Source organism: Mesoplodon bidens, assembly GCF_964165515.1.
Source record: "Mesoplodon bidens genome assembly, chromosome: 18".
Lineage (NCBI taxonomy): Eukaryota > Metazoa > Chordata > Mammalia > Artiodactyla > Ziphiidae > Mesoplodon > Mesoplodon bidens.
Window position 1 is genome coordinate 1137456 of NC_138175.1, and position 27809 is coordinate 1165264.

General features: G+C 53.5%; 1 protein-coding gene across 9 annotated transcripts in view; it reads left to right on the forward strand.

Moving 5' to 3' along the window:
- Nucleotides 1–27809, forward strand: part of ANKRD11 (ankyrin repeat domain containing 11) — a 167692-nt gene that overhangs the window by 68733 nt on the left and 71150 nt on the right. For 5 of the 9 annotated variants that reach the window (XM_081216666.1, XM_081216661.1, XM_081216660.1 and 2 more), the window contains exon 2: nucleotides 246–327. The exons of 1 other annotated variant lie outside the window; for it this stretch is intronic. The gene's annotated coding sequence lies outside the window, so the exon portion shown is untranslated. Of the gene's footprint in view, nucleotides 1–245; nucleotides 328–10895; nucleotides 12118–14267; nucleotides 14563–27809 lie in introns of all 9 variants that reach the window. 3 more of the 9 variants (XM_081216664.1, XM_081216667.1, XM_081216663.1) reach the window with 1 other exon arrangement.

Below are 27809 nucleotides of genomic sequence, written 5' to 3' on the forward strand. Positions count from 1 at the left end.
GAGCAGAGACTTCCACCTGGGTAGCGTCCTCCCACAGACCACCAGGTGTGAGTGCCTCTCCTGCTGTCCTCTCCCTTTACAGCCCAAAGCAGCCAGCCAGACATCCTAAAAACCTCTTGCTCGTCTGGAGTTGCGTGAAGTAAAGGAAGTTTGTAGTGTGGTCCAGATGGAGAGAGACTGACATTATAAAATGAACTGAGTAGAAATTACTATTTACATGAGCTAACTTTACTCTCTTCTTTCAGAATACCCTCAGCGCTGCTCTGGGACACGCCTCTGTTGGATTTAATTTACAGTCATCAACCTCGGCTTTTAGCAATGGACTCGGTAAATATTTTATTGTATTGCCTCTCTCATCAGTTTGTGTTATTTTCATTGGTTTGTAAAAAGAAGTATCAAAATATTTCTTAAGTCTTCACATTGGTTTTCTTGGGCTTGATAGAGTTTTGGCTAAGTGTTCTGGATTTTGTCCTGGATTTCACTTAAATGAGGGTGCTTCAGGGCGGTGGTGAGCTGTGTGGTGTCCCAGCGAGAGGCGTTCTGTGGACAAATGAAGACAGGTTGGCAGCCTGGTCTGTGAAGGAAGTTGGTTTCTTGTCAACTTCTGCTGTCTTACTGGCTCTGTCCCCAAGTGGTCTGGAGCCTGTAGGACCTGCTTGCGGGGCCTGTTTTGTGCTCTGGGCGTGTTGCACACACGCCATCTGAGAACTGTCCCTCCTCCTCTGGGGAAGCAGGCTGCCTGGCTGTGCTCTGCTCTGTGTCCCATGTGTGGGCCAGCTGGTAGCCACCGTGGTTTTCCTGAAGTCCGAGGCCCGCGTGTGTGGTTGGTGGGTGTGGAGTGGGCTCCTGGCTCGTTTGCCCTGAGCCTTGCCTCCCGCCGGGAATTCCTAGCAGGGCTGTGGCCGGAGGGGCAGCTGCCCTCCTGCAACCTGGGGCCTGACTGGCACTCGTTGCTCTAGGACAGAGCCCTCCTCCCCTGGGACACGTTGGAAAGAAAACTCTTGGCTCCTTTGCATGTTTCCTACCATGGCCAGGTATTAGTTAGTGTTTTAAAGCAAACAGTGCCAAAGTGTATTTTCTATTTTGTGTTGTTTCTGCAGACAGGAAAGAAACCTTTCCTGCTACTTAATCTCACAGACCCCGTCCTCTATCTCGGCCGTCATTGTATCCGGCCACTTTGAAATGCACCTGGCTGGACTCTGACTTGAGGAAGTGTTTCCTTGGCAATGGGGCTGAGGTATGATGGAAAGATGTTAGTCTGCAGGGTGGTCTGGGGTTAGAAGCCAGCCTGGCCAGTGGGCTGTGGTGGTGCGGGGCCGTGGTGGGCCCTGTAGTATGCTGGGAGCGCCCCCACGGCCGTTTTCCAGGATGAGCCCATGCATTCAGCTTGGCTGTCACGGGCTGTGGGGCAGACATTGAGAGACTCAGCCCAGCAGGGCGTGAGCTGGGCGTGGAAGGGCAGCCAGGCCCAACCACACTGCAGGCTTGATCCTGGCCTTTGTTTGGAAACGGTAACATTGGCCTTAATTTATAACGAGGAAAACAAGATGCTGCTTAAATTAGGTTATTAACAAGCATTTGGTGATCGCTGCTTAAAAGGAAACAAGTTATCAGCAACTGTGCTGACAGATTCTGGGGCTGGCCCAGTTTTCCTGGTGGATTGTGAGCAGTAGGTGTGTTAGCATTTGGGAAGTTTTCTGACATGTGAAGGGCTGGCTCTTTGACGATTAATCCCATGGCAATAATCCACGGTGTCTAATGCCGTTTAATCACTTTTGTGTACCATAAATATTCAGTTAGTATTGATTGTAATTGTCTCTAAAAAATCCACAGTGTATGGAAGGAATAGAGATAAAGGTGCTACTGTGACTGATCACCAGGCGGGCCACCTCCCGGGTCCGGGGCCTGCGTGTGTGGGCACAGGTGCCGGGGTCTACGATCCATGACCTTCCCTGGCATCAAAAGGCACAAATATAAAAACAGAATAACTTTGCAGGCTCTCTAATAATTGTTCATTGTTATTTATGTCATTCATTATTTTTTTTTTTTTTTTTTTTTTTTTTTTTTTTTTTTTTTTTTTTTTTTTTTTTTTTTTTTTTGCGGTATGCGGGCCTCTCACTGTTGTGGCCACTCCCGTTGCAGAGCACAGGCTCCGTATGCACAGGCTCAGCGGCCATGGCTCACGGGCCCAGCCGCTCCGCGGCATGTGGGATCTTCCCAGACCGGGACACGAACCCGTATCCCCTGCATCGGCAGGCGGACTCTCAACCACTGCGCCACCAGGGAAGCCCCATTATTTTTAATTTTCATTTTGACCACGTAAGGTGGAATATGAACCATTAGATCACATCTGAGATCACTTTTTCTGACAGAGGTGGGCTTTGCACAGTGCTGTGCTCTCGGCCCTGTCCTAAGGTGATCCAGGTGTGGCTGTGGCTCCAGGGTCCCGGAGGGGGCGGGCCAATGCCAGCTCTGGACCGTGGGCCCAGGTCCTGCTGGGCCTCGGCTCCCCCCCCCCCCCACCACCGTGAGGCGGTGATGGCCATACTCATCTGAAAGATTTCCTGAGAGCTTAAGTGACACTGTTTATGGAGGTAAAGCTCAATGAAAATAGAAGCTTTAAAATAATTAGATTTAGTCTTTGCTTTCCTTTCTCTAACATGAAACACTAGTTTCACCTGATGGCTGGTGTAATTCTTGCTGTGTTAACATCTTTCTTCGTAAAGCGCAGTGGTCGGGGGAGAGGTGAGCCTTAAATGGCTCTTGATGGCGCACGTTCCGCCAGGGTTTGGTGCGGGTGTGGCTGCCGCCGCCTAGGGTTGTCAGCAGCAGGGACCCCAGGGCAGCGCATGGTGGTACCGTCGCTTCCTGTGGACAAGAGTTCTGAGTGATGTTTCCAAAAACAGAGTGGCTTCTGGAAGTGGCTGTTAGAGTAATAAAGGCAGTGTGTCTGTCTGAATGGAGGCTTGGATCTAATGGTTTACGTTTTTAATTGAACACCTCCATAAAAAATAGAAAAGGGATCACGTTCTATAAATGAAGTACAGTTGATGTGTAGTATATAACACTTACGTAGTAAGTTACAGTATAGTGATGCGCAAATTTAAACGTTACATTGTAGTTACTGCAGAGTGATCTCTTTTGACTTGCTGGGGTGTGCAGAGCAGTGACACGCCCTGTGTGTGGCATCCTGGCGCCTGGAGCAGGCTGTGCTCACTGTGGAGCTGTGAGCACAGGAACTGCAGGTCTTGTTGGTGGCAGAACCAAGTCCCCCCTCCACCTGCTGTCCGGGTGCGGGCTGGGGACGTGGGAGAGGGCGTCCTGTGCCTGGGGCCCCTCGTGACGGGGAATGTGTTGCCCTCTGGTGATGCAGCTCTTCTGGGCAGATCTCTCCGTGCCCCTCATATGGTAGGAGTGGCGATTTGCTGACCCTGCCACCACCCGGCTAGTGGTCGGCCACTAGTGACTGTGGCACTTCACGGTCACAGCACACGTGGCTGGGGGGACTCCCGTCTTGTGCCTTGGCTGCAGGGCAGAAGGCTGGGTTGGATTTGCAGGTGGTAAGGAGCTTGTAGATACTAATGCTAATGATACATTTGCCTTTTTAACAAGGGTATTTGTCAGGATTTAAAACTAGATAACACAGCACACTTCTGCTTCTTTCTCTAAGAAAGATGTCCAGCTACTTACACCAATAAAACTTACGTATTCCGGATTTTTGAGTATAGTAAATTTTTATTGTAATTTTAGAGTTCTGGGGAATATTCATTGGCTAGGCTCCCTTAAAATACATACAAAGTATGGAATATTAGATGTCATTTAAATTAGATTTCATTAAATGCATGCTTTTTGTTCATATAAATTTGGCAGTTGTGTTCACACACTTCCTCAGGAAGCTCTTGCTCTCCCCACCACAGCCTTTGTTGGTCAGTAGGACTTGGGTCCTTTTATTCCAGGACATTGGAGTTGCCTGGAGAGTGCACATGCCCAAGAACAGGGTTTGGAAAATAGGCAGGGCAGAGCAGAAGAGGGAAGGTCTGAGCCCAGGCTGTGCCCCAGCTCCTTTCCCTCTGGACGTTTCTAGCTGAACTGGCCTCTGGGCTCTGGTGACTCAGGTGTGCTGGGCAGGAAAGCATGTGGAGGTTCTGCTGCTGCTGGAAGCGTCTGTCGGCTGTTTGTAGCACCTCATTTGCTGCTTATAATATTGCCATTGTTTTCCTTCCATCGTTAGCTACAGGATTCTCATGGAGCCAGTGTTCATTTTATTTTTTTTACTTGTTTTTTATGTTTTTATTTTTCTGCCTGCACCGTGAGGCTTGCGGAATCTCAGTTCCTGGACTAGGGCTTGAACCTGGGCCACGGCAGTGAAAGTGCCGAATCCTAACCACTAGACCACCAGGGAACTCCCCATTTTATTTTTTTTAATTTTTATTTATTTATTTATTCATTTTTGGCTGCGTTGGGTCTTCATCGCTGCACAAGGGCTTTTCTCTAGTTGCGGCGAGCGGGGACTACTCTTCGTTGCAGTGCGTGGGCTTCTCATTGCGGTGGCTTCTCTTGTTGCAGAGCACAGGCTCTAGGCACACGGGCTTCAGTAGTTGTGGCACACGGGCTCAGTAGTTGTGGTTCACGGGCTCTAGAGCGCAGGCTCAGTACTCAGTAGTTGTGGCACACGGGCTTAGTTGCTCCGCAGCATGTGGGATGTTCCCCAACTAGGGCTCAAACCCATGTCCCCTGCATTGGCAGGTGGATTCTTAACGACTGTGCCACCAGGGAAGCCCATCCCCATTTTATTTTTAATACCTTCAAATTTTAAAAGCTGGCTAAAGGGATTTCCTCCAAGTTTTATATTTGAGGGTGAAGAGATTTGCTTGTATCTGGCTCAGAGTAGAGCTCCACAGGTTCTGTTAAAACTGAGCTGAACTTGACTGCTGGACCAACCTGAAATCCCACCTTCCCTCCTGCTGCTCCTTGCTGAGCCTCAGGGGACGAGGGGTCTGTGCAGTTACGGATGTTTGCTGCGGGGACTTGCCGTGCAGCCCACTTTGCTCTTGGTGGGAGGATGAAGAAGGCAGGGGAAAGGCGATGCAGGGGGCTGCGGGCCGGTGGGCTGTTCTGTGGGGTCGACCAGGACAGAATCCGGGAGGCGCCTTCATGGCTTGGCCTTGTGCACTCTAGATTAGGTACCTTTTTTTTTAAATTAATTTTTATTGGAGTGTAGTTGGTTTACGATGTTGTGTCAGTTCCTGCAGTACAGCAAAGTGACTCAGTTATACGTATCCATTGTTTTTTAGATTCTCTTTCTGTATAGGTCATTACAGGGTACTGAGTAGAGCTCCCGGTGCTCTACGGTAGGTCCTCATTAGTTATCTATTTTATGTGTAGTACTGTGTGTATATCACAGAACATGTACCTTGATCATTGTTTGTGTTGCCCGCTGGGAATAGGGATTTGGGTCTATTATTAGTGCCAAAAAAAGAAAGGTGATGGTGAGGTTTGCGGTGTACTGCGTTCGGAGGGTGAGGATGCGGGGTTTGGTCCAGCAGCGTCGTCTGCACCATCTTGTGGTTGCCGCTGAGGCTCCCCCAAGCTGCGTGGGGGACCCTGCAGATGGAGCCGAGGGCTGGCCAGGGTAGCGAGTTTGAAAGGGGAGCAGCGCAGCGGTCCGGTCCCCGCCCAGGGCGGGGCAGAGTCTGCTCCCATGGCCCTGGATGTGTACACGACCGTGGCGAGGGGCAGCGTGGGCCCCAGGGCTTGCCGGCAGGAAGGCAGGGAAGGCAGTGCACACGCGCCTCCTGTCTCAGCCCCGCGCCTGCTGCCTGCTTCTGTCCACGCAGAGGCCCTGGGGCGGGAGCCCGGAGCACAGGGGAGGAAGGAAGGGCACTGGCTGCTGGGTTGCATCTTCCAGGAACCCTGAAGGTCTGTGAGAGGCACGAGAGGCACGGGCTCTCCAGATACTTTCCCTTACATTCTTTTTCTTCCCCTATGAAACGCAAGAAATTAGGTGGCATTTTCCACATTTTTATTAAAATATTCTAGGCCTCGAAGATGTTGAATAGTAGGGTTTTCAAGTTTCCGTAGCTGATCAGCGGCAGACTGAGTGCGTCCTGAGGTCCTTCTTACGCTAAGGCCGGAGGTCACCGTGCTGGCGTCTGACCTGAGGCGAGGGGCAGGGAGTGGGCGGAGTGGCGAGCTGGTGTATCAGCTCCGGGCGATGGCGCTCCCTGGGCCCCACTCTACACCTGTACCATGATCGTGCTGCAGGGGGTATGGGGGGTGTGGGGGGTGGGTGGGTGAGCGTGGGTTTATGGTGGAGTGTGTGCGGCGGGGTGTATGTGTGGCACTGGTGTGCATGCAGTGGGGGGGGCGCCTCCGGCCGTCACCCAGTGCTCAGCTCCGAGGCAGAGGTCATGTGCTTGCACTGTGCCCGGTGCAGGGCAAGGCCTGGGCACAGTACAGACAGGACTGGGTCCACTGCTCTAGGTCGACAGCAGAGCCTGTTTTCTAGATTCCTCGCACCTGCCATCCTTGTCCTTTTCTTGTCCAAGGAAGAAGTTGCTGTTCTGTTCACTCTCGACCCTTTCACACTTTTTCCTGAGACTTAAGTGAACTGCGGTCCGTGTCCCGAGGGCAGTGGCCTCAGAGGAGTCGTGGGGCCTGCATCCCCCAGAGAAGGTGGCCGGTAGAGGCTTCCCAGCTGGTGACCACTCGGGGCTGCTTGGCCACCAGTGTGTGAGGCCCGGCGCCCTGGCAGTGGGGCAGTGCCAGGGAGCCCTGCTGGGGTGGCCGGGAAAGGACAGCCACAACTCCCACGCCGCTGTCGGTGCCCTCGTTTGTGACCTGATAAGTTGTCAACTCGGCGGAAGATGGAGTTGTGTAGTATGCACAAAGGAGTTATAGGCTTGGTGCTCTTGTGCTGCCCAGTGGCCCAGACGCTGGCGAGGCGGACACCGCCGCCCTCGGGTTTGGGGCAGGAGTGGGGCTGTGGCTGGAGGGCAGGCTTGCTGGTCTCCCCCGGAGCTCCGAGAGACGTGGAGGCCTGTCTTTAAGGAAGGCTCTGTCCTTCTTCTCCATCCAGGCAGACTCTGCGCCTGGCGACTCCGCCCCTGCTCTCCTTGTCTGTTCTGTCCCCCAGGCCCCCCGCACCGGGGCGCATCTCTCTCCGTCTCTGCAGCTGTCCTTTTTCCATGGCTCATGTGGCACCTCATGTAGCCCCTTGGGTTCTTCGGGGCACTGCGAACCTTCACTTCTCCAGGACCACCTGCTAGTGCCTACGGCCTGGGCCTTCTGGACTGGGGCCGCTCCCCGCAGGGAGTTACCGGTGTGACGTGTGCACCTGTGCCCCTGTGTGTAGCCTGGGGATATTTCTGCTTGGTGCTCAGAGTGGGCACGCACGTGTGCGCCTGGAGCTCGGTACGTGGGAGCTGCAGTCCAGAACACCTGGTCTTGAAGGGTGCCCTGCTCACAGCGAGTCAGGAAGCGGGAAGCACAGTGCATGACTGGGTTCAGGACCTTGGTGATTGTCTGGCTGAAGTTTTGCTGGAGATCCGTTGAGCTTCACTGTGGTGCATCCTGTGCGTCGGAACAGTCCTGGGAGATCACGTGAGGAATTTGAGCCCTGGGTGTGGGCTCTGTATGGGTCCTGAGGACTCTTGGAATTCCAGTAGTGCATTTCCTGATAAGGAACTCAGGGCAGCCTGGCCTTGGACGTAATCAAGTCTGTGCTCGGGAAGCTGCTTGGAAAGTCACTGTGTGAGGACAGGCTCCTGCCAAGGGCTGTTTTGCAAGTGTGTGCTACAAAATATTTTCTCTTCCCCTTATTACTTAAGTAGGGCGCCTGTCATAAGCTAGTGGAAGTTATTTGAGAGCACAGATTCTGGCGGGAAGAACTTCTCTGAAACTCCTTTAGAAATAGCCATAGAAAAACATTAAATGAGAGCATTTTTCCCAGCAGCCTCACCAGGCCAACCGGTGGGTGGTCGTGCCCGAGAGCCTGTGACAGTGGCCTCGGGCAGTGGTCTTAACCGTGACCCTGGGCTGGTGTCTGGAGAGGAGAGGCTGTGAGATGTTTCTTTTTGGAAGTTCGATTTCGGTTTTATTTAAAACAACAAACTGTGTTTATGGTGTGTGGTTTCCACTCGGTGGCTCACGACTTCGGTCCCCCCTCCCAGCGGGCCCGTGGGCAGGCGTTGGGCGGTGCGAGCGCAGGGTGGCTGTTGGTGGGCTGCGCTTTGAGGAGTGGATCTCCACAGGGCGGCACAGAGTCCTGGGTCCTAGGACAGCCCCGCGAGGTTGGGAGACGGGTGCTGGCTTGGCTTTCGTTCTCTGGAAGCGGCCCCAGGAAAGGGTGTGGTGACCACCCCGGCCTGAGGCTCAGCGGCTCAGGGCTGCTGCCACTCGCTTCCCCGTCACCCAGACCCTTCGAGCTGAGGCTGTGGTTTCTGCAGGACACTAGGGGGACAGCGTAGTGTTCTGTGGCTATTAACGTTTGATGGGAGGCTGCGGGGAGAGACCACACCCGTGGGCGCGGGGTCAGCCTGGCGGAGCGCGTGCTCCGTCCCCGGAGCCACCCGCCGTTGGATGTGGCAGGATGGACAGGCTCCGAGACCAGCCGGGTGGTGGGCGGAGCTGACCCGCCAGACGTTTGTCCTGTCTGCGGTCTGACGCAGAAGGAGTGAGGGCTCCGCCTCTCAGCGTGGGGTCGCCTCGAGGTGCTTGCCCTGGGAGGGTGACGGCCCTTGAGCATGTGCTGCACAGGGATCCGTGTGGCCTGAGGGGCAGGTCCCCTTCAGGTGCCCGTTCGCGGCCGTCGGGGTCCTTCTGGGCCGGTGCCCAGTCACAGCGGCTCAGCTGAGAGGTGCTGGGGGTTTAGTGGGGAGCGAGCAGGACCCTCCGTGGGCCCCCCCTTCCCTGACGCTGCTCCCATCCCTCTCCAGGGGCGCCGTCTGGGCCGCCCTCGGCCTCATCTCTGCTCCCGAGGCTCCTTTCTCACGTGCCGGGGCCTTTGCAGTTTGCTCAGGCTGTTCCCAGTTGTTACGCGTTTAAAACAAAAATAAGTTTTTGGCTACTGATGGGAGGTTGGGGGCGGGTGGAGTCTGAGGCAGAAGGAGGACTTGGGGCTCGCGGGGCAGAGCTGCTCCCAGGAATGAGCTCTGTCTTCTCACCACACGGCTGACACGCTCCCCTGCACACACCTGCCTGGCAGTTGACAGCAGCCTCGGTCTCGGGCTGTGTTGCACTCGCTGAGGTTGCAGGGAAACTACCTTTTCTACAAAGAGCGGATTCAAGTAAAGTGTAGGTCGCCGAACATAGTTGTACACGACGTTGCTTCCTTTTGTTGAAAGGGTAGTTTCTCAGTGCAGTGAAGTGTAGAAATCTTTTCTTTGTTCCAAGAGTTACGCTGTTCCGTGTCTTAGAGAAAAGTTAGGGCTCCCCGTGATGGAAGTAGTTCGTGCACGTTGACCACAACTCAGTGTATCCGTTTGCTGGGGCGGCCGTAACAAACCCACAGAGCGGGGGCCTCAGACCACAGAGACAGACTCCCCCACAGCCCCGGAGGCCAGAAGTCCGAGACCGAGGTGCCGGCCAGGCTGGTCCCTGCCGGGGCCGAGGGAGAATCTGCCCCAGGCCTCTCCCAGCTGCTGCATTTGCTGGCGCCTCTGATGTTCTGTGGCTCACGGAAGCGTCACCCCCATCTCTGCTTCCATCTTCACATGTGCGTGTCTGTGTCCGTGTCCAAATTTCCCCTTTTTATAAGGGCACCAGTCGTACTGGGTGAGGACCCACCCTGATGATCTCATCTTGACAACATCTGCAAAGACCCTGTTTCCAAATAAGGCCGCATTCTGAGGTACTTGGGTGTTACGATCCCAAAATAACCTTTTTTTGGGGGGACACAATTTAGATAATAACACTTACCAGTAAATAAAATTAAATATAAAGAATAAAATAAAAATCATGTGTAATCCTATCCCTCAAAGATAAACATACAAATTAAAAATCGTGAATATGTTACATTTCACAAAACAGGGATCAGATTGTATATAAACTTTCGTGTTCTGCACTTTAAAACCTACCATTAACTTCCGATGACATGAAACTTCAAAATGTGACTTCTGGTGACTACATAGTCTAGAGAGCAGTGTATATAATGTGCCTGGTGAAATTATGATTTTCACGTTTTCTGGAAAAGGGGCCTTGTCCCCTTGCACACTATCCGCCCTCACGCAGCAGGGGGTCCTGTTGAGCGGAGCCTGGGGACTGGGTGGGGAGCAGGTGAGGTGGGAGGGGCTTCAGGAGGTGGGAGACTGGGCTGGGGGTTGGCGGCCCAGCCTGCTGTGGCTGCCTTTGTTACATAAACCAGGCGCTCTGTTCCTGGGGGCCTCCCGACCCAGCATGGTGAGCTTGTGGCAGTTCAGTCACCTTTTTTATTAAGCAGACTTTATTTTTTAGCGCAGGTTTAGGCTCACAGCAGAATCAGGCAGCAGGTACAGAGATTTCCCATATCCACTCCACCCCCACCCTCCCAACCCGGCGGAGTGGTTGATCTGTTGAAAGCAGTGAACCTGCACAGACATGGTGTCACCCAGAGTCCACGGTCTGCATTCTGCTTCCCTCTCGGTGCTGTGGGTCCTGTGGGTTTGGACGAGTGTGATGATGCATCTCTGCCATCACGGCCTCACACAGACTCATCTCGCTGCCCTGAAACCCTCTCCCTCCTCCTGTTCACCCTTCCATCTCTTCACTGTCTCCACAGTTTTGCCTTTTCCGGAATATCATGTGGTTGGGCTCGTACCACCTTTTCAGATGGGCTTCTTTCACCTAGGAATGTGCATTTAAGGTGCCTCCGTGTCTTTTCATGGCTTGATAGCCCATTTCTCTTTTTTTTTTTTTAGCGCTGAATAATAGTCCATCGTCTGGATGTCCCACAGTTTATTTATCCATTCACCTACTGAAGGGCATCTTGGATCACTTTTAATTGTCTCTCTGGTCTTCTCTGATGGGAAGTAGACAGTAAACAAAGCCAGCTGCTGACCTCTGACCTTTCTGTGAATTGCCTGGAAGAGGGGGTGTTGCCGCCCGGACGCTTGTGCTGTGTTGTCCCCCAGTTCCGAGAGCCCTGGACTGTGCAGGACGTTGCTCCAGAACGATGCAGCCTTCTGTTCAGGGAACACCTGAAACACTTCGCGTGGAAACCATCCCCACAGCGGTGACACACTGCGGAGTTGGTGATGGGCGACAGGGAGAAGGATGGCCTCAGGCTGTGGTCTCCTGGGGTCCGAGGGTGCACACCCCAGTCCAGAGGCGGTGCAAGGCCCTCGCTGGGCTCCTTGGGAAGTCTGTGTGCCTGTCCAGCCAATGTGCCTTTGCCCACACCACTTAATTTTCCTTTCAGAGACAAGACCAGTAGTCCTTAACCTGGGCTTAGAACACGTAGAGGGTCATGGGGTCTGTAGCTATTTCAGAATGCCGCCAAATTCTCCAAACGCAGCCCACACACTGCACTTCTGAGAGTGAGCTCTGCCCCTGGACTCAGCAGTAGGACTGACGCTCAGGGCCCTGAGCCACGTTCTGAAGCAGAGCCCCGCCCGGAGGTTCTGGTAGCCAGCTTGGGGGCTGCTTGGACTTGGACCCGGTCCGTTGGCCCCTGTGGTGCAGCCTCACCGCTAGGCCTTCATTTCCCCGTCTGTAAATGACATGAGTTTGGATCCTTTTCATCTTGACATTCAGAGGATAGTACTGGGTCAGGGTCTACAAGAGATTGCTGTAAAATCTGGAATAGTGCATCTTATTCTTGCCGAGCAAAAAGGACAAAGTCCCAGTCATGCCCCAACCCGGGGCGCATGGGTCCCTCGTGTCAGTGTCCGCGTCCCGCAGCCAGCGGGCACTCTCTGCTGGCCTCCACAAGTCTCACGTGGAGCTGAATGGACAGACAGGCCCACCAGGCGGGCCAGGCCGGCCACCCTGTTCCAGTCTCCTCTGTGCTCCTGACGTGGAACCATGCGGCCCTGGGCGTCGGCTGCCACCAGGGAGACAGACAGAAAGCCAGTGCTTCTTTGAGAGAGACGCTCAGATTTTGTATATGTTCATCTTTTCTCTCTTCTCATCTAGTTGACGGTGATCATGGTGGGGTCCAGGGAGTGGGACACGCATTAAAGGGTCTTGTCATGGGTGAGGTCTCGGCGGGGTCTGTGATGGAGCGGGGGCCTGGAGTAGCTGTCTCTCCTGCATGCCCATGTTCCTGGGCCCTGTCATCTCAGGAGCTCCTCACGTTGTAAACACGGAGGGGCCCAGAACACTTCTGTCTGTATAGGGGCATCTGTCAATTAACTGCTTATTTACTAATTTCATTTAAAAGTAGGAGGAATAAACCCACTGCATGTTACTCTAGATCACTGTACATTCCAAAATGAAAAACTGTCTTATGTTGCTTTGGTTAAAGTATACCCCCCCACCCAAATGTAGTTGGAATAGGGAAGAATATTTGAATAGCTTTTTTTTTTTTTTTTTTTTTTTTTTTTTGGCCTCACCGCACAGCTTGCGGGACCTTAGTTCCCTGACCAGGGGTTGAATCCAGGCACCAGCAGTGAAAGTGCCGAGTCCTAACCACTGGATGGCCAGGGAATTCCCTTCAATAGCTTTTTGATATAATTTTGGAGGTTTTATTTGATATGACACTGAAACCCAACAAATGGTCATGTGGTGATGGTCGTTGGCAGTGTGCGTCCTCCACTGGGTCACAGGTGTTTCTTCTCAGCTGTATTCGACCCACTGGTCTTTCTTGCACTGTTGGACCTTTTACCTGTGTTGGATTTTGCAGCGTTGTGCATTGGCAGTTGGTCAACTGTGGTTTGCTCAGTTATTTCCATCTTCTAGATGCTGATGTATTTTATTTTGCTACTTTTGTTTCTGTTACCACCAGTCTCATCAGAAGAGCCTTTAAGCCATCAAAAGCTATCTGCTCATGGCGTTTTCCAAAAATTCTAATATTTGACCAAATGCTTGAATTTTAGCGTTGGCAATAAAACAGGTCAGGTGCTGGGACTTCCCTGGCGGTCCAGTGGTTAGGGCTCTGAGCTTCCAGTGCTGAGGGCCTGGGTTCGATCCCTGGTTGGGGAACTAAGATTCCGCATGCTGCACGTCGTGGCCAAAAATCAATAAATTAGGTGTTTTCCTTGAAGTGGCAGTCTCATTTTGTTCATTTTCTAGAAACAGTCTGCCAAATACCCTCATTTGTAGAGTTTGTATATCAGTCATTCTTCCATATAAAAATGCTTTTGCTGGAAACAGCTGTTATTAGGTACACAGCAGAAATGCTTCATGTATATTTCACATTTTGTTACATAGAATATGAAAAAGACAAGTACGGAAAGGCTTGGTATTTAATGAAATTAATAATTCATTAATTAATGGTTCATCATGGAGGTTCTTAAGCAAACTGAGCCATCACCTTTGCATCATGAGTGCAGATATCACCCCAGCTAAAAAGGCAGTGTTGCTATGAAAAAAGTTTCAAAAGGGCTGCAGGAATTCCTAAGGGTCCTTGGACCACATTTTGTAAACGGCTGTACTGAGCTCTTCATCATGTATGAGAAACCGTAGTTGAACAAATCAGGTCACCCTACATGCTTATCGGTCTCTCAAAATTCCACAGCCTTAGGAGAATCCAATGGTGTCCATCACCTCTCCCCAGTGCGTAAGCTCACGAGTTCGTGTGCATTTTCAGAGGGCTCCTGACTTGGTGGACCCTTGGTAGTAAGCACCCCTCCTGTAGTTCTCACAGAAATGTGAACATCAGTCCCCCCCTTTAAAGTAGGTCTGTGCATGTCTTCTGGCGCATGCTCACAGACTCAGCACACATCCTCAGCTGTGTGTCGGTGCCCTAAGCTGGTTCCCCTTCCTTTGATTTCCTCTTCCGGTGCAGACCAGCAGCAGGAGGCAGTGCTGTGCGGCCAGGCTTCCTGTGTGCCAGCTGCTCTTGGCGGTGTGGACTCTGCTCCCAGGACAGGTTGCTGGGCGAGGTCCAGCCCACTCCTCTGGCAGCACACAGGCCTTCCCTGGGCCTCATCCAGGTTCCTTGCGTAATTCTTCCTGCTGAGACACTGCCTCCAAACTAAACTGATGGTGCATCTCATAGTTTTAGACTCTGATTGTATTGGATCACTTGAACCATGTAGCTTCCTCTTGGGTCACTTTGGTTTTGTCTTCTGTAGTTCAGCCTGGTCACTTGATCTAAAAATGTGTCTTTGTTTTTCCAAATTTTGCAGACCTTTTAAGATGATCTGGATTGCAATGACTCGAAATATATCGATCGGTACGCATTTGCTGGTTTGGAGAACTTTTTAAAGTTATGGAGTTCTGTATACTCAACTTTTATTAGTCTCCTAAAAAATCGCTGTCTCTGAATTGACTGTGAAGGGACCTTGAGACTGACGTTCTAATAATGCTGGGGCCGATCTGCTTTAATTGGAAATGAGGACGCTGGGCCTTTGCCCCAGAACTCAGTAACCTCCTGGATGTAACTCTGCAGGCCGTTTACTGTGAGACTCTGATGTACGCCCGGTAAGCATCTTTAATGAAGTTCTTTATCATAAAACACGGCTCCTGTATATGAAAGTGGTCTTCTTCAGGTTTTATTGAGATGAGGAGGGGAAAATACTCTTTAACTGTCTGTCAGAGATGTATTTGTATCGGGAGGGGTCTCCTGATTGTTGAGAGGAGTGCAGCGAGCTTGGTGGAGTCGAGGCCCTTTGTGTCCAGGGACACGGAAGCCGGTTGGACTGTAGTCTGAGAGCGTGCCTGCGCTGGGGACAGCCGGGCCGGGAGCGCCTCACCCCGCGCGGGCCCTGCCCAGCGCCTTCTGCTCTGGCCTGGCTCCTGCTCTGTGGGCTGTGGCTTTGCCGGATCTGTGTGACCACAGCTGTGTGTCAGGACCCACTGCCACTTTTGACACACTGTGGTTGGAGCTTCCCTTATTTTTGGCCCTCAGAATTAAATCAGTCTGTGCCATAACTTTCTTGGTGATTCTTTTTTGGCATAAACTTCAAACTTATGCAAATCAGAGTGGTAGTTCTCACTGTCTGACGTATTTCCTTTTATTTAGTAAATATTTAGCATCTGTATGTGCAAGATGCCATGTTAACACTCAGCTGAATTTCCAGCATGAAGAGTAATGGCCTAGCTGGACTGCTTACTGCCCATCAGCACTGGGCCAGCTGCTCCCCCTGTTAATCCGTAAAGGCCTCTGTGGTGGGTGTTCTCACTTTGCCTGCAGAAGGAAGGTGGAGTCTCGTGTGTGCCTGGGACTCTAGCGGCTCCAGCGGGTTCTCTTCCATGAGGCTGTGACGTCACCTGTGAGCACGAGTGAATCTCACGGCATTTGAGTCTCGCAGAAAGATGTCAGACGCACAGAGAGGCCCCCTAGAGGCACCTGTGAGAAGGGGGTGTGTGGGGAGGGGCAGACGGTTTCTCTTGTGGATCGAGTAGAGCCCAAGGCTCTGCTGAGGAGGCAGCTTTGCGGGGGCTTTGAGTAAGAAGTGTGTGTTTGAAAAAGGGCTTTCGGGTGAAGGAATCGGAGTGAGTCTGGAGCTGCGAGTCCAGTGTGTCTAAAGGTTGGGGTACAGGCGAGGTTGGGCCACCAGACCAAGGGGTGTCTTGGAAGGGGGGCGGGGAGGAAGCCCAGCGAGCGGGCGCAGACCCACCTCCGAGGCTGCTCTGGGGCTTGGGAAGTGGGGAACCAGGTCCTCAACTCGGTAACGGGAGGGATGGCAGTGTCGCTGCGGAGACGGGGGACCCAGAGAGAAGGGGCTGATGGGAGGAGCTGTGTTTGGGCACGAGGGACTTGAGGTGCCGGGAGGGGAGTGCCTGGGACACCCAGCCGGCAGCTGAGGCCGGGGTCCCCCACGGGTGCGGGTGTGTGCGCTCCGGGAGATGGGTGGGCAGGAGGAAGAAGATGCACAGAGCAAACCAGCAGGAAGACCCGGGCGTAATACAGTAGTCTTCAGCGGGCAGGCTTGCCTTGTATAAGATAAAAACTGAAAAGAGCATCTCTGCAAGTGATTTCTCCACTGTAAGCAGTAGGTTCTTGGAATGGATGATGGGTGGTTGTCTAGGTCACGTTCCTGTTTTGGGAAATAAGGTGGCTTATGTTCTAATCTGTACATTATTGCGTATTTAAACCTCATAGTAAGCATAGCTCGCATGGACTTCGTATTACTTTTTTTACTAGCAATTTTTGGGTTTTTAAATGGTCTGAAGGACCAATAACGATGATGTGCTTTAGACTGAATTCTCCGCAGAAGAATCCAAGAAGTGTGGTTTAATTTCTAGATATTTGTGGTGAGGCTTAAGCAGTTTGGAAGCCCCATGTACTGGTTGCTCTTTGCGTCAACTTGAAATGGGTTTGTACTCTTTATCAAGCACCTCCCTGCCTCCTGTAAAGCTCCTGTAAAACTGACTTCCTTCAGTTTGGGGGAGTGTGAAGGGTGAGACCAGGTGAGCCAGAAAACAACAAAACGAGTGAACGCGAGCACTCGCAGGCAGGTAGGACCAGAGGCCTGAGAGCTCTGCCCCAAAGCCTAGAGACTGCAGGTTTATTGGGATCTCCCCTGGGCCGCTGTGCCAGGTGGAGCAGGTGGCCGCAGAGCAGAGCGCACTCGGCCTCCAGTCCCCACGGCTCTGCTGGGGCTGCTTCAGACCTTTGGGGACGTCCCTTTTCTAATTCAGTTGGCACATTTATGTGTCACCAAGAACAGATGTTAGTATTTGCAGAGCCGTGTAGATTAAGGTACACTTTCACTCGTCTTCTCCGTGGTGCCGGCTCGAGCAGAGTGGGCACCAGAAGGGCTGGACAGGGCTGTGGAGTGGCGTGGGGGTCCGGAATCGGGTGCCTCTGCCTGACTCGGGCTTGGGCATCGCTGCCTCTCGGGTCTTCACAGTTGATGTGGGAGCAGTTTGTGGATTCCTTGGCTTTAAACTTTGTGAGTTGGGGACAAGAGAAGGACTCCGTGGACAGGGAGGTGCCCAGGTCACCTGGGTGAGGGCGACGAGGAGGGTCCCCGGTGGGGATTTGACACAGGCTCACTCAAAGCGGTTTCCTTTCTTCTGCAGTGGAATTGCTTAGAATCTGTTTCTGGTGTTCCTCTGCTCTGACATGGTATTCAGAAGAAAGCAGCCCTGGGCAGTTTTCTGCTCCAGGAGTTTGATGGTTCGGAGGCGCGGGCTGTGGGCTCCTCGGCAGCCCTGCACACGGGGCTGTCGACGGGCCTGTTTGCGTCGTCGGGTCGGCGCTGGCAGTGTGTCCTCCCAGAACTGGCCCCGGTGCGTTGTATTAACTTGCACTCAGACTATTCAGCCTCACTCCTTGCCCAGCGCCCCCTCTGTCCCAGGGCCCTGCCCAGCACACCCCCATCGCATTCAGCGGTCCTGTCACCTCAGTCTCTTCTGTTCTTCTATGACCTGGGCAGTTTCGAGGACCACCAGTGAGCTGTCTCTTAGAGAATGTCCTCCATGTGGGTTTCTCTGACGTTTTCTCCTTCGACGGGGTTGTGGTTTGGGAGGCACATGACCACAGAGGAGAAGTGCCTGCTTATCACGTCCAGTCGGGCTGCTGGCTGGCCCCGCGGCCGCCTGGGTGAGGAACGCCTGCGGTCCCGTCGGGGGAGAAGCGTCTCCAGGCTTCCATTTTATGAAGCGTTCATTGCATTTGTTTGGCTTGATGTCATCCATGCTGTCGAGATGATTATTTTCTTAAATGAATGTTTTGTCACTGGGGAAAGGATCTGCTTTCTGCACCCACCCGAGGTAAGAGGTAAACTGTTTCGGGTCACGACTTGCAGTTTTCTCACTATTATTTGTGTCCTGAAGTCCTTTCAGAAACACTGTTCCCTGGCAGGTACCTTTTGGGATAACAGTGTCAGCAGCTCTGAGCCCCCCGCCCCCCGGATTGCAGCCCTCCTTCGGGGGGGCCACCGAGACGAGACCTTGGTCTCAGAAAGCCTCGCCCTAGCCCAGAAGAGAGGCCGGGCTCCGAGCGTCCAGAGTGGCTGTGTGTGGCTGTGACCTCTTGGCCAGGCCTTCCTGGGGTGGAGGGTGGAGTGGCTGCCTGGCACGCTGCGTCTGGGGAACCGGCTGTGTGGCTGTGACGAGGCGGATGGGCTCCGTGGACCGTCCTGCTGGTCACGCTGTTAACAGTGCGACGCACTGCTTTGCTGTACAGCAGACGTTAACACAACGTTGTGAATCAACTACAGTTGAACAAAGTTTTTAAAAATGTGACTTTCTAGGGCTTCCCTGGTGGTGCAGTGGTTAAGAATGCGCCTGCCAATGCAGGGGACACGGGTTCAAGCCCTGGTCCGGGAAGATCCCACATGCCGCGGAGCAGCTAAGCCTGTGCGCCACAACTACTGAGCCTGTGCTCTAGAGCCCGTGAGCCACAAGTACTGAGCCCACATGCCACAACGACTGAAGCCTGCTCTCCTAGAGCCCGTGCTCCGCAACAAGAGAAGCCACCACAATGAGAAGCCTGTGCACCGCAACAAAGACCCAACGCAGCCAAAACTAAATAAATAAATTTATAAAGTCCCACATTATGTTTTCCAATCAGGAAGGGTTTTACTTCAACAATTATAATCCGAGAAATAGGAAAGACCCCGGCAGCCTCTCTGCTGCTTTTGCTGACAAATACGACTGTGTTCCTTAAGTCTTTAAAGTCGATTGCGAGCTTAGAGTGACTTCCTCCTTGAATAAGATTGGATAAGGATTTTTTTTTTTTTTTTTTGCGGTACGCGGGCCTTTCACTGTTGTGGCCTTTCCCGTTGCAGAGCACAGGCTCCGGACGTGCAGGCTCAGCGGCCATGGCTCACGGGCCCAGCCGCTCCGCGGCATGTGGGATCTTCCCGGACCGGGGCATGAACCCGTGTCCCCTGCATTGGCAGGCGGACTCTCAACCACTGCGCCACCAGGGAAGCCCTGGATAAGGATTTTTTATAATTTTTTTAAAATTACTTATCTATTTTATACATATGAGTGTCTCTATGTCAATCCCAATCTCCCAAGGATTCGTTAAGTATTAAAATTTACCTTCCGTGGTTTGTCGATGCAGGTTTGGGGCCCAGGCGGTAGCTCGGGGGATACGACAGCTGCCTGTTAAGTGGGGACCGGTGTCCCCATGCATGATGGCCTGGAGGAGGGCTTCCTGTGACACGGGCGGACAGCGCCGCCGCCGCAGGGCGTGGTCTTCTTTCCAGGCTGTGGTTGGTAGGCTGTACCTAAAGCGAATGTAATTGCTGAGGAGTGAAGACCCGGTCCTTTGGTTTTGTTTTCTTGTCGGGACTGGTCGCTCCGCCTCCTTTCTCACCACAGAGAGCGGCCCTTGGCCAGCTCAGGACACGCGGGCCCTTCCGAGCTTCCCTGCCGTGGGTGTGGACTTCTCCGTCTCCGGGCCGGCAGGGAGGGCTCTGCTGGGCTCCGAAGGCCGAGACCTTGCAGCGCGAGTGCCACCTGCGTTGCCGTAGCTGCCGTGGTCACTGGGAAAGTTCTTGGTCCTTGTGTCTGTAATGGTGCCGTCTACTCAGGCGTTCTGAGTCTCGGCCATGGAGAATTTGAATTTCTTAGAAGCTTCTCTTCGAACCTGTTTTCAAAAAAGCTACAGCAGAAGAACGATAGAAAGGTTTGGTTTATAGGGTGTTAGCTTCAGGGCTGCCTACAAAGCATTTAGTTGGTGTTTTCTCAACTCAGTGGTCCGATTAAAAAATAATGAAGAGATAAAAGTTTATAGATAGCATAAAACATCTGTTTTGTTTGCTGCTCAGTAGCTGGGAGTTAACTGCATTTCTGCAGGCAGAATTGGGGGTGGCTCTGGGTGCTGTCGCCTTCCCTTACTTGGTTCATCTCTTGCTGGAAACCAGCCCGACTTCCCTGGGAAGGCGGGTCCTCACCATGGGGAGGGCTCCGGCCACGGTAATTCCCACGTCACACGCCTCCCTGGTGCTGGAGGACGTGAACACGGGACTCTTTGCTCGTTTTGTGAAGACTGATGAGCAGACAAGTCCCGAGTTTCCTTTTTATGGCCTGGCAGCTCTCTTCTCTCTTACAGACTCTGCCATGAAAAGCTGCCTCTTGCTGTGCACTCGTGTATATGTGCTCACACACAGGCACTCACGTATATGCCAACAAACTCCTCACTGCCCCCACGGGGCTGTCGTTAGGATTGAATTCTGTTGATATTAAATGTGGGTTACTGTAAAATGTTGTACGATCAAAAGGCCGCCTGATTGAGGTAAAAGGAAGGAAAAAAATCATTCCCTGTCCCTTTCTAATTTAAAAATTTTTTATGTTTTATTCCCCCCCAGTGTGATTGAGACATAATTGACGTGTGTGTGTGTGTGTGTGTGCGCGCGTGTGTGTGTGTGTGTGTGTAGATGTTGTGTTCTGGATCTCAGCTCGATTTCGATACAGAGCCGAGCCTCACCCCTTAGCCTCACTGGCTCAGAACAACTTCAGAGCAGGTGGCCTCCTGCACACAAGGGGAGGATGTTGCAGGCAGGATTCGCCTGCTTCCTGAGGGGTGCTTGGCCTTCTGTCCTGCGTGAACCGGCAGCCCTGCAGCCTGCAAGCCTGTGCCTGGTGACTCCCTGACCCTTGCAGGCAGGCTTTGTGTTTGGCTCAGAGCTGGATTTGCAAACGGGTCCAGCCGTGGGGCCGGTCCCTCTGTAAGCCTCCTGTCCCAGGGTCTGAGGGTGTGGGACAGGCCTCAGAGAATACTCTCTTTACGGAGGGGGGAGTTCAGGACTCAGGACAGAGGAGGGTGTTTTAGATTCTTTACGGTGGAGCACCGCCCTCCGTGGGAGTGGAGATCCTGCAGGGCCCTGGCGGGTATGACCACGGCCCCCTTTCCCCGTGGCCCCCGAGCGGGGAGGGCGGGCAGGATGAGGGTGGAGGCAGCTCTCCAGGGTCAGTGCGGTCCACGCATGTGCCCACTTCGTGTCGGGTCCTCGACTCTCATCCATGGGGCTGTCCACCTGCTGCATCTGGACTGTGCTGCTTCTGGTGCACCTTGTTCCATGGCAACTCTGTCACTGCAGACACACAGTAATCAGCAGGTGTCCACAGAGCGGGACGCGAAGGTTTGGAATCGGACAGAAAGCAGCTCTCAGAAAGGGCCGATGCAGTGCTGTCTTGTCCCCGCTGTTCCAGCAGAGGTGGTGACGTCCGTGGTCCCTCAGGAAGCAGTAAGGGGAGGGCTCACTGCTGGCACATTTCTGTCCTGTTGAACCTTTCGTCCACAGACTAACCCTTTCCTCCGTGGCTCCTCCCTGCTCCCATTCCCGGAGACCGTGGTCCTCAGCCTGTCTTGGACCTTAGCACCGTGGCGTCTTTTTTTTTTTTTTTTTGCGGTATGTGGGCCTCCCACTGCTGTGGCCCCTCCCCCTGCGGAGCACAGGCTCCGGACGCGCAGGCCCAGCGGCCACGGCTCACGGGCCCAGCCGCTCCGCGGCACGCGGGATCCTCCCAGACCGGGGCACGAACCCGTGTCCCCTGCATCGGCAGGCGGACTCTCAACCACTGCGCCACCAGGGAAGCCCAGTGGCGTCTTTTTTGCCTTAGGTCATAGGTATGCATTTCCAGGGGGCAGAGGCTGCTGGCCCGTCTCCTTTAGCAGCTACCCAAAGAGAAGAGAACCAGAACGGGGGTGGTCCCAGGAGGGAGGGCTGGGCTTGTGTGGCCCGCGTGCCCCCTTCCCTGGGAGGGAGCGTTCCCTGAGGTGGTCGTTCTGGATTGACTGTTGCGCCCTCTGCTCTGCAAGGCAGGAGGTGAGCGCCGTCTGTGACTTCCCGCTTTTCTGCTCCTAAACAGAGCAGTAGGGGAAGACAGGCTCTGATTACAGGTCCCGCAGCTTTATAGATTATTGTGGGACCACACACAGCAGGTGCGGGGCATCAGTCGTGGGTTCTGTGTGAAGTTAGGGTAGGTCAGCTCACGGGGAGCACTTGTCATCTTAACGGAGGCGGGGGAGTATCGATTCAGTGTTGGGCTGGAGACCCGATGGCGGGGGCTTATCTTTAGTTTTCTTTTGTCTCTTTTAAACTTTCTTTTAGTTTTTGTTTCTTTTAGTGTATCAGTATTATTTACATTTTTGCAAGAAAAACACGCTGCTCACATTATGGTTGTTTAAAAAAAAGACAGACCCTGCCTCACCCCTCGTCCTGTCCCCAACCCCTGAGCCCGGAGTCTGGACTGTGGTGCAGGGGGATGGGGGTCAGAGTCATGCCTGAGTTAGTGTGTCCATCGAATGTGTTTTAGTAACTTTTATTAACTGTTTTAAAATAACTGACAGTGGTGTGAAAGTTGAAAATCCGGACAAGAAACAGTTATTTGACAGGGCATAGCTGAATAAATACATGGCCTTGTGTGTGTTTTTTTTAAATAAGTTTATTTTTATTTTTTTAATTTTTGGCTGCATTGGGTCTTTGTTGCTGCGTGCGGGCTTTCTCTAGTTGCCGTGAGCGGGGGGTACTCTTCGTTGTGGAGCGCGGACTTCTCCTTGCGGTGGCTTCTCTTGTGCGGAGCACGGGCTCTAGGCGCACAGGCTTCAGTAGTTGTGGCTCGTGAGCTCAGTAGTTGTGGCTCGTGGACTCTAGAGCGCAAGCTCAGTAGTTGTGGCACGCGGGCTTAGTTGCTCTGCGGCATGTGGGATCTTCCCGGACCAGGGCTCGAACCCGTGTCCCCTGCATTGGCAGGCAGATTCTTTTTTTTTTTTTGTGGCCTCTCCCATTGCAGAGCATAGGCTCCGGACACGCAGGCTCAGCGGCCATGGCTCACGGGCCCAGCCGCTCCGCGGCATGTGGGATCTTCCTGGACCGGGGCACGAACCCGCGTCCGCTGCATCGGCAGGCAGGCTCTCAACCACTGCGCCACCAGGGAAGCCCGGCAGGCGGATTCTTAACCACTGTGGTACCAGGGAAGCCCTGGACTTGTGTTTTAAAGACTGCACTTCTTATTTCTTTGTTAGGCTGTAAGGCAGGGGCAAACTGTGGATTTCCAGCCTTGGAGAGCCCTGGTGTGCAGAGGCTGAAGTAACAGATTGCTTTCAGCTTTGCCTGGGCCTCCCGTGCACTGGGCACTGTCCGAAGCATTTGGGGCAGCTTGCTGGGTTCCAGGGGCCGGAGGAGGTGGGTCAGAGCAGGGGGCCTCTGCCTACTGCTGCCTTCCTGGTCCTCCACAGTACTGCTGCACGGCACTTGGACTTGAAAGGTCTCGAGTTGTCTAGGGGAAGAGAACAGACACGGTGTGAGCACTGCTGGGAGGCCACGGCCCAGAGAGCTCGCGTGGCTGCATTGTGGTCACCAAGTGAATGACCCAGGCCAGCCGACAGTATGTCCTGAGCCCAGTCTTCTCCCCCCGCCCTGTCACGTCCATTTGTGGGGCTGAAAAATGTTCACTAAACGCTGGATGATAAAAGTGAGTAAATATGGGGTGCGTGTGTACGTACATACATGTGTACTGACAGATATCCTCCAGGCTGAATTTGACTAGCTGAAGGCCATTCCTTTCTTGCCATGAGAGTTCTGAAGGTCTGGTTCTGTGGACCGTGTGTCCTGACGAGCCTGTGGGCAGGGTTCCGTCTGGTTGGGACAGGGGCCGAGGTTGTCCGGAGGGCCCCTCGGACCCTCGTGTGCAACCAGACCATGGGGGCCGTGCTTCGGGCCCTTTGCTGTGTGCAGTTTCAAACCCGAGTCCTGCTGGGCACATTGGAGCAAGTCCCCGGTTTGGGCACTCGGCAGTCGAGGGCAGAGGATCTGGGTTCAGGTGCGGTTTCCTCTTTGCCCAAAAGGCTTCTACTGGACACATCCTGAGGCTGCTTCACATGGAACCAGCTGCCAATGCAGAGGAGCTGTGGAGATTAGACGGACAGGACCGAGGGCGGAGGGGCTGTGGGCGGGCGTCCGCCATCTCTTGGAAGCCGGGGCTGTGTGCTGACTGTCCCCCGTGGGCCTCGGCACAGGATTAAGTCCATCTTTTTCTTGGAGTTGGAAGCGGGTCACCCCATGGAGTCGTCTCACCTGGTTTATAGGCAGGACGCTTGTCACATGTGGCTTTTTGTTGGTGGCTTAGGGTTGGGGGTCGTGCAGTGCGAGAGACGCTGCCCCTTCTGGCCGCACACCCAGGCGTGTTGGCAGTTTCTTGGCGGGTTTCTTCCTGCAGTCCCTGCTTTTTAGGTTGATGACTTGCCCTCTGTTCGGGGCTGGGCCCTGGGACCCGTCAGTGCCGGGCCTGGCGTGTCTGTGCCAAGCTCTCCTCTGGAGCCCGCGCAGGGGAGCTGTGGGTATTTCTCACTAGGGGGACGTTTGGGGCCAGAACCTCACAGCCTCTCTCCTCCTTTAGACACCAGGCCTCGTGCTGGTCCCTTGGCGTGGAGACGGGTGGGCGTGTTTCCCGGGTTCTGTGCTCCTCCCTGGAAAGCACGCTGGGCGGCACCTGCAGCGTCGGTTCAGTGCCCTGTTCATGGCTGCAGCCGTCTTCTCTAGATTGCCTGCTCGTGAGCCCGTGTGCACCGGGTCGTTGCCTTTCAGCAGAGACGGCTTTGGCTTCCAGCACACACGCTGATTCTCCACCACCCAGAGCGCCTCCCTCCGGGGCCCCCAAGGACGCAGGTGTGGCCAGGAGGGCCCTGGGGTGGCCCGTGGCTGGCCCTGGAGGTCGCGGCCCTCGAGCCGCCTGGGAGCAGAGGAGGTACGACCGCGCTGGCGTCCTGCACCTGAGCCGCCGGAGAGAGAACGGCGTGGGAGACAGGAGGGGCTCCGTACACACCCGTGTATGTTGGGACTCGGATCGAGTCGTGTGGAGATGCAGGAAAGAGAGGGTTTGGTGGATAAAGATGAAGGTGCATGTGTGTGAGCGATGAGGAAACTGTGAAATGGCAAGTGTCTGCAGCAGGTCATTTCTATCTAAAGTTTTTATTTTTCTGTATTTACAAAAGTTTTTGATGAATACTTCTTGGGCAGTTATTGAAAACAATCACAATGTGAGTGGAGCAAACAAAGGACGCCTCGTTTGCCCTCCACCTTGGTCCCCACCTCCTGAAGCGTGAGTGCGCACACCGCACGTACACCTGGGCCAGCAGTGGTGGAGCAGCCTGCCCTGCTCAGAGGCCGAGCGTCTGGAGCGCTTGGTCAGCACGTCCAGGCTCTGCCTGTCCGGTCTGGCGGCCTCTAACCCCACGTTCAGCGTGCAGGTCATATCGGGAGCCCCGTTCACTGTTGACATTTGATCTGTTTTTTTTTTTTTTTTTTTTTTTTTTTCCATTTCACTTAGAAACTGGTCGTCCTCCTCTGTGCCCCGCCGACTGCAGGCGCTCCTTGAACTGCCTCGTGGCTAGTGTGGGGCAGGTGTGGGGGCTGCCCCGCCTTCCTGTAACCAGTCAGAAAGGCTTTCCAGACATGTCCTGCCCTTGCACGTCTGGGGGCCAGCTGTTTTAAGGACACTGGTGGGCACGGATGAGCCCACGCATTGAGTCTGTCTCTGTGTGTTGGTCATAGTCAAGGAGCAACAGGGTTTTCAGTGAGCCCCGCCACCCCACCCGGGTCTGGGCTTGGCTCTGGCTCCACGGGTGCCTTGACACTCCTGGGTGCCATCCAGTCTGGTTCTGAACAGACTTTAAACTTTACACAATCCTTCCCCACCCACTACCCCTCCCAAAAAACATGCACAAAAGGAGAAAAACCAAAACAGTGCCTGAGTGAGAATGCCTCCTCTGTCTTCCTGTGTCTCCTGACTGCACCTGCTCTCCTGTGTTCTGCTTTTCCAAGTTGTGCTTGTCGCACAAGTGATTCCTGACCTTAGTGGGGTGGCCACAGATCAGAGGCTGTGGCATGCGTGGTCCCTGACCTGTGTGTGATGGGGAGCCCCGGGGGTGCTGTGTGCATGGAGGCTCAGCGGGGCGTAGTCCTTAGAAAAGTGATTCAGCGGTGGGTTGGTTGAGCCCCTCTGAGCTTCTAGCCACTTCTGAGCTCCGACTGTTTCTGCATATTTTTAGGCTTATAACTCAGGCTTATGAATAAATTTAGATGCATTTTGCTTGGCCTGTTAATATTCAGGATCTTTGTATACACCAGCGTCTTAAAGAAAGCCTGAGAAAATATGCAAGTTAACCAGGCTTTATAATCCTGTTACTGTTATTTTCAACCTGCTTTGTCTGTGGCCTAATAACACATAAACTTAGTTTGATATCTTCTTATGCTCTACATTTTTGTGATTTTCTCTGGAGGTCATTATGGTGGTCAAGCTTAGGTGTCGTGATTTGAAATTAGTTTCAAGAATTGGCACTAAATCACTGTGGTCAAGATGGTGGACTTACCTTTCCAGTAAAATCATCATATACATGCATGTCTACATGTTCATCATGTGGCTTTAGACTTGAAAGGATCGGTGTGTCCCGTGCCTTGTCTGGACAGAGCTCCTGAAGCGCTCTTCCCATCTAAGCCGAATGAGCTGAGTGCTGGTTTTCCTGGTGAGGGTGCTGCCTGGATGGCACACTCTGGAAGCACAGGGAGAGGTCAGCTCAGGACACACGGTGGTGTCTGATTCTCTCACGGAACCTTGTTGAGGAAGGCAGCCCTGAGCAGGCCGGCACGCCCTTTCCGTCTGGGCCAGTTGGCTCTGCTGGCCGTGAAGTCTCTGTCGGTGCAGAACAAAAGCGGCCACGGTGATGTGTGTGCTGGCGAGCACTGTCCCTTAGAACTGTGCTCACAGATGGGCCCGGCGGCCGGGGTTGCCGACCCTGCTCCCAAGGGGACTCGTTTGGTGAAGAGAATGACTAGCATCAGAAGCACAAGATCCGGATGATTTCTGTTAAAATACTGTACATTTGCGAAATCTGATATTCATGTTTTATAGAGTTTTTACGTTTAAAGGATGTCACGGGGAGGAGAGAAGGTGGAGGCAGTTACCAGTAAAATAATTATTTACGAGTTTTGTCCTTCTTGCACCCCCTGCCCCCATCGTTCACTTGTAAGCAAATGAGTCTCTCACTGCAACTTTGTAGAAGTGTGGGTAGAAAAAGGACCACGTATCAGTCTGAGTTTGTTGCAAAGCACAACGAAGTAAGAGGGTTCAAGAGGACCAGCACCCAGGACTTGTGTTATGTAGCCTTCAGTCATCAAGGTTGTTCTTTTCCTGAATACTTGCTGAGTATTAAGTGCCGTGTTAAGTATTTTTTGAGGCCCCGGATTCTCATGGTTCAACAGATTAGTTCATGAAATGAGACATAAAATATCAGCAATACAGGTATCTAATAAATAAGTACACTAATAGTAAACACGGTTAATAGAAGTTCAGAGGAAGGGGATTTCCAGAGACGACCTGAGGGCTTGGGGAGGGAACGGAAGGGGTGAGAGGGGACGTTGGGGAACTTTGGATGCTGAAGCCCTAGCCACCAGAGGTGTATCTTGCCCGGCAGATACACCTCAGATGGGTGAGGCCAGGAGAGCGCAGGCTGGAAGTAGGCAGGGGTTTGGGGGATGGCTCGCACAGCGCTCCTCTTTAGTTGGGAACGCGTAGAGCCCTGCCGGGAAGCAGGAGTGGTCGCCTTTGGTGCGCCCGCTGGGTCCGGATGGACAGGTGTGAGGGCCTTGGTGGCAGCAGAGCTCACCCTGAGCCCCCCTTAGTTTCAAGACCCTGAACTTGGGCGCCCCATGTCCTGGTTCAGCCTTTCTGCCACGGGATGGAGAAAAGGTGTCTGTGGCTGAAAGGTGAGAGGTTGCTCGGGGAGCACTGCGCCCTCGGGGACGTGTCCTAGGTCAGCAGGTGCT